Source organism: Macadamia integrifolia, chromosome 9 (assembly GCF_013358625.1).
Source record: "Macadamia integrifolia cultivar HAES 741 chromosome 9, SCU_Mint_v3, whole genome shotgun sequence".
In the NCBI taxonomy this organism is placed as follows: Eukaryota; Viridiplantae; Streptophyta; class Magnoliopsida; order Proteales; family Proteaceae; genus Macadamia; species Macadamia integrifolia.
In genome coordinates this window covers 19,916,012-19,923,277 of record NC_056565.1, presented here as the reverse complement: position 1 = coordinate 19,923,277, position 7,266 = coordinate 19,916,012, and positions in this window count along the sequence as shown.

The window sequence follows — 7,266 nt, the reverse complement described above, 5'->3', positions numbered from 1 at the left end:
ATATATATATATATCAAAATTTAGCACACCAAATCTTTTGCATTCCCTTACGTATTGCTATGTGATTAGTTACATCCTTCTTTATAGCATGTATCTATTGTCATTTCACTTTGATTAATAGATTATGCAATTATTCCACGTACATCCTCATCAGTAGTAGACTCTGCAGCTTGTCCCTCATATGTGGCATCATAAATCGAAGTCTAACAAACTCTCTGTCTACTACTTGCTCATCCCTAACTAGTCATGCAGAGCACAACATGCACTCATAATGAAGTTTTGTACCATTCCCCCCTATCCTCTTTTTGTTGTGAATGGGTGGGGACGGGGGAGTTGAAAGATGTCGCAAAACACGTTTTGTTGCAAAAACCCTTTATATTTATATATATTTTTTATTTATTTTAACTTGTTTATATTTTTTTCCTCTTATTGCATTGATTTCTCAGTAATATCGACGTTTAGGTTACTTTATAGAAAACTAAGTGCCAGTTTTGGTGTTCCTTTGAGTGATTTTAGGTAGGTAATTGTTTTTGTGATATTTATTTATATATTTCTTCAACTTGTTGGCAAAAAGTGTTAGTATTCAATGGTGCTATACATTTTATAGGGAAGTGTTTCCTATTGGCGAGCCCAACATCTACACATGCGGGATGGGCAACAAGAGTGTATGCTAAAGCATCAAGTGGGACATCATTTCACATTTTATGAGGGTGGGTGGTCTTTTTGCCTCCTCTTGTGTCTGGGTGCATGCACCACACTCCTCCACAAAACCCATTTTCTCAAATTTCATGTAGGTTATACTTCCATTCTATTAAATTTTGACAACATCTAAACATGGAAAGTTTCCATGCCTAAATGCTTGTGATAAAGATGAAAATAATTAATTCCCAACTTCCCATGTTTCTTTGAAGATGATAATTTTTTTTTTTTTGGTAGTATGAGTCTACATGCTATTATTTAGTTTACTAGGCAAATATATGCATTGCATAGTGAATATATGACCATATTATAATCTATTGATTGTTCTCCTTATAATCGATCCAAATCTTGTCATTCCAAATTAGAATGTTAACATCAAGGTTGTGTTTGGTATGTGTTATTGGAACACATTCTAGGCCTGGAATTATGGGATGAGAAAAGTAGTGTTTGGTATGCATTCTCGTTCATGAGAACTGAAATGAAATGGAAAATGAGGCTTGCTTTAAAACGGGCAAATTGGTCGATTCCACATTCTAAAAAATAAGGGATAAAACTCGTTCTCAAGCCCGCAATGATCTCGACTTCATCCTTGACTTGGAAAGTGAAGAAGCATTGAGAGAAAGCCTGTGAGGAAAGCTTCATGGAGAAGAACCTGTGAGTTGAGGGGACTTTAGCGATTAATGATATTTGCCGACTTCTCCTCAAACCCTAACGATATCCTCTTCTTCTCTACTTATCTGATATGTTTTTCCCAGTTGCTGTTGTAGTTACCTTTTTTTATTTTATCATATGACCTCAAGTTCTTAGTTGGATGTTGAACGGAGATTTTATTGAAATGGTCTTTGAAGTAGGTTTTACAGTGAGATTTTAGCAGTGGATGAATATTTTTTTTTTAATTTGTGGGGAAAATTCTGTAGTTTCTACATATAAAGTCAACCTACCAATCAAAAAACATTGGGAAGACTTCAAAGCAGTAATAGTTACCTTTCTATTAAATTTTAAAATATTTTATAGTTATATAATTATTATTTCTATGTACAACAAAAAAAAATGTATTTATTATATTGATAGAAGCATAGGCATGCCGTACAATTTTTTAAGGGGCCACTAAAGTTTGAGGAGGAATTTGATGAACTTTTTGAGAGAACTTGTGTTAATGGAAAGGATGCTAGGTGTCCAAATCAATATGCAACGAGCAGTGCCCGTGAAATTTCAGAAACGAAGTTCATTGGAGATATTACGAAGTCACAACCTGAAAGAAGAGTGACAAAATCAACCACACTGAATACATTTGATAATGATGATGATGATGACTTTATATATGAGGAGATATATAGTGGAACAAATAAGATAAAAGTTGATCACAGTTAAGGGAAATGAAAGCAAAGGAAAGCAACTTGTGTACCCCAATCTTAAGCTATGACATCTTGTCCTCCTTGGGAGAAATGGCAAAGATTTGAATCAATGCTTTAACTGCTATTTCGAGTGCAAGTGGATCCATGTCTGATGCTCTAAAGATATTAGATGAAATGGAGGACTTACTAATGGGGAGTGACATGTACTTGGATGCCATGATGTTGTTGGAGGATCCCACAAAGAGATTTTTTTTTTTTTAACGATTCTTTCTATTCATTTTGCTTGGTTACAAAAAGTACTTGGCCAAAAGGATCAAAGCCCGAGTATCTAAATATGTTTTTTGATTATTTTATATGTGATTGAACTAGTATATTATAATGGTTGATAGAATTATTAGCTTGGATAATTTTAATATGGAAAAAACAATTGTTGATTCTTTTTAGATGAATAACTGTTGATTATAGTTGGATGGTGACACTTTATGATCAATAATTAGAAGACATTATGATTAAATGATTACTTAATACAGGTACACGTGGACTTTATCCTATGTGGTTCTATTTTTGATTGTTTATCATATTGTCTTGTTTCACTTTATCTGTAATACCCTACTTCTTAAACTCGGTCTGATTACGCGGTTGACCTAGTTTAACCATGCAGGACCCGAACCGGAGAGAGTTAAGGCGGGTTCCTTATGGACCATGATGGCAAGGGTGACCTTAAACACAGGCTGACCAGACAAGTCCGAGCCAGTGCCAGAGGAGACAGGTGTACCCAAGCCGTGTACATGCACATATCATAAGGCCATGTATGGATAAAGCAGATATGTAGCCGTATTCTAAAGCACATACGTACAATATACCTTACACAGAGAGGGTGATTCGTGCCGAGAGTCGAATCCCATCAAAATCCCACTTGTTGGCCAATTTTCAGCTCTCAGGTGGGCGGTCACAGGTGGGCGCATCCACCCACCCGTGTGATTACTTAGTTATTTTAGAAAGTATAAATAACATTTATGAGTTTCCATTTTCTCATTTATGTCATTCGGGTGGTTGGTGAAAAGAGTAAAGAGGAGAGAGAAAAGGAAGGAGAAAGGAGAACGGAGAAGAAGAAAGGGGAGGAAAAAGAAGTAGGGGAAGGATTTAAGCGGTGCCGAGGCTTGATCTTTCCATTCCGACGCCGGAAAAGTGATCTCCAATTCGAGATCAACATTTAGAGGTGAGCAAAGGCTGGGTTCCTTAAACTTTCACCATACCCAAGTAAAACCTTTGATTTGGGTAGAGTTTTTTGAGGTATTGTAAATCTCCCTTGAGATGATGAATCTAAGGTTTAATAGATGATCTATGTGTTAGTTTTGAAGAATTTGAAGAAGTGTTTACAAGGTTGGCAAGAGCATTGGTGATTTGAAGTGATTTTGGGGTTTTGAAAGAGTTCTTGAGCAAAGAAGGTAAGATGGATTTTCATTCCTTAAATCTAACATAGATCTAGGTTAGAACCATCTTATGAGGCCTTGAATGTGTGAAGAATGGGTTTGGAAAAGTCCCATTTGATTCCCCAAAGGTTGGGAGAAGTTTGGAAAAAAATAGCATTTTCCCACCAAGACCGGTGGGCCAAACTGGTGGGCCAAATGGCCCGCCTGAGGGCACCCGCCTGAGAGGGCAGACCCTCGGGCCCAATCGGTGGGCCACCCTGCCCATCGATCTTAGCAGGACCCTCTGGCCCAACCAGTGGGCCGACCTACCCGCCGATCAAGACTGGTGGGTCTGACTGGTGGGTCATGACAGGTGGGCTGTCTGACCCACCCAAGAGGCTTCCAACGTGATTTTTACGTTCGAACGGACCCAAAACGGACTTGCGACCTTCTTTTAGGATTCTAAACATGATTTTTTCATTGGATCGTGTTAATCTTGATCCCAAAGTGGTGAGATACTAACCCCGATCACTTATGATAGGTTCACCAAATCTTACGTTTCTCGCACCGGATCTCACCCGTACCGAGCGTGAGTCCTTGTACACTACAGGTAAGTGGGAGAGGACGTTTGGCCTTATTTTAAGGCTTGTTGTGCATCATTCAATTGTATCTAGATTAGCCATGTCATCATGTAAATTATATGTAGCTGAGCCATCCTCACATTATCTTATGCCACGTGTGTTGTGATTATTTTCTCAATGATTAAATGATGATGTGCTTATGAGATGAATGTTGACATCATTGTGCATATTGCATTAATAGACTAGATGCTGTAGTCAGCTTGGAAACGAGTGCATTGGTGGCCTGTGGAATGGGACGCGGAGGCACTATGCAATCGTATTATGTCATATAGGAGCATGCGGTGTAGGATTATCACCTTCCTGTGCTACGACCCTTCCCAACAGGGGTTGAGGTGTTGGGTTACCATTTGGGGGGAAGCAATGGTCGCGGTTGTCGGGTCACTGTGGCTGTTAGACATACGTTCGGCTGGTCATTATGACAGTTGGCAACCCCGGTGGTATATTCAAGAGGGCAAATCGTACTGTTTTTAAATTGCTGGAGTCAGTACCTTTAATTTCTGTCATTTACTATATGTTGAGAGCCGGTGGTCGGCATGTTTTACTTTTCTGAGTACTCACGGTGGGCCTTCTCCGACAGCCCTATGGGCGTATCGCGGGATGGAGTTCAAGGCTCGTACCCGGAGTATACGTGCACTGTGGTTGTAGTAACACTAAATCAAAGACTTAGTAATGTTGCTCAGGTGGATGTGATTAAAAATGTATTGCATAGCATATAGTGCATATGGTTGTGATTTGTTGTGTGGACTACTGTGTGGTCCTTCTTTCCACTTACTGAGCTAGTGAGCTCATCCCACGTGTGCACCTCTTTTAGATGATTTTACAGGTCATCAACCTGATGAGCACGGGACGGGCCCCACAATTGAGTTATATGAGGAGGATTGGTGGGTCCCCGAGGAATTAGAGCACGACACGGATTGCTCGTGCGAGAGCTGTGCTGCGGGATTGTAGTTTTGATACCGAGCTGAGCTCTACCTTCTGATACCGGGCTGAGCTCTACCTTTTGATACCGAGCTGAGCCATACTTCTAATACTGAGCTGAGCTGACTCTTTGATTTTGATGATTCCTTTTGTGTACTTGATATGTAAATTGTATTCTTTTTGTGTAAATATCATGCTGCGGGCCCACATGTACTTAACTATGTTTTACAATTTGGGTATCAAGTATAATGGGAATAATTACAGGTAAACTAAGTCTTCCGCTGAACTGTTGAACACTTTCTTAGTTGTATGTGTGCTGTGATTGGATACTGTATCAGATGATCCTGACAGGTTTGGGTTAACCGATGTTAACCCGGTCACTAGCCCGATTCTGATGAGAACGGGGTGTGACATTATCTATTGGTCATTACTTATTAAATAAATATTGAAATATTATTTGGGCATATGATGATACTTTATGATCAATAATTAGAAACCATTGAGGAGGATATGTTATTTACTAGTATGATGGTAATGACATAAAGTATATTGGATGAAGAAGAAAAATAAGAGGATGAAGCAACTCCTCAAGCTGTGAGACAATGAGTTCATACATGTCCATTGATAGGCCATATTTGGATTTTGAAGATATTACATCCGAATACATATCATAGAAGAGTATATAGGCTTTTTCGGATGTGTTGAGATCATTTTATAAGATTAATAAAAGCATTGAAGGAAAGTGAAATAGTAAAAAATATGTGAATAGTATCACCGTAGAGGAGTAATTGGCAATGAATATTATGATCATAGCTCATAATGTTAGGAATAACATTATTCAAGAAAGGTTTCAACATTATGGTGAAACCGTGAGTAAAGTTTTTCATAATATTCTACAGGCCCTTAATACTTATGCCAGATAACTCATTCAACCACCATCCTTTAATGAAATTCTTACTAAAATTTGTGGAGATGGGAGGTATCATCCTTATTTTGACAATTGTATATGAACAATTAATGGGACACATGTTAGTGCATCCATCCTAGTTGCCAACCAAATTCCATATAGACCAAAAAAGAAAAAAAAAAAAAAACAAAATGTGCTAGTGATTTTGGCATGTGTTTTACCTTCATATGGGCGGGTTGGAAAGGAACATCCCATGACTCGAGGATTATGTGGAAAGCATTGCATCTACAAATCTTGAAATTCCTTTAACCTTTAAAAGGTAATTATTGAATTATTATTTTGATTAATAAGAATATTATTTGATTTGTTAAATATTTGATTTTTTATTTATTTTTAAATATTCATAATTATTTACTAATGAATTGTGTGTATTTATAGGAAAGTATTATCTTGTTGATCTCGGATTTTCAAATGTCCCTGGATACCTTGCCCCATTCAAAATAGTGCGCTACTATCAACTAGATTATAACCACAGAAGACCGCAAGTGGTCAAATAACGATTTAATCATGCTAATTCATTATTAAGGAATATAATTGAAAGATGTTTTGGTGTCTTGAAGAAACGATTTCCCATTCTCAAGACCATTCTTCCATATTAGTTTAGGACACAAGTTGAAATTGGTAAATTGCTTATGTAGTCATACACAATTTTATTAGGAAACAAGAAGCAAATGATTGGTTGTTTACAAAGTATGGTTGTGAAGACTCAAGTATCATTGATAATAGCTATGACAATGAGGAAAATAAAGAGGGTTCCGATTAGTTTCCACTCAGCAGCAACATGTATGAGACAAGATAGACAAAATATTGCTGATATGATAGAACAAGATGCAATAGGTTGATGGGACCCATGTTTTTTATGACTTGTTTATTTTTGTACTTTTATAAATTTAAACATAATTTACAGGATTTGTTGCAGACAAGGCGATTTAGTGACATAGGCATCGTCGTATAGACTAATTATGCGGAGGTGGTGAATCTGTTTTAGGAGTATCAAAGTTCATGACTAAGAGAGATATTGCATCATTTAGGTATCAACTGAATGAATCTATAATCAACTTCTAACTTCCCAACTCTCCTCCCACCTTGTAGTTTTTCGATGAATTTCCTTTTCTATGATAAATAATAATAATAATAAAAAACCTACCTGTAGGCTTGGTTGTGATGGAGACCCATTTAATCATTTACATTATAATATGATTTTCAAATCAAATATGTTTTCATATGTGATAAAATATAAAGCTTTTGAAAACTGTTGTTTATTGTTAAATTCT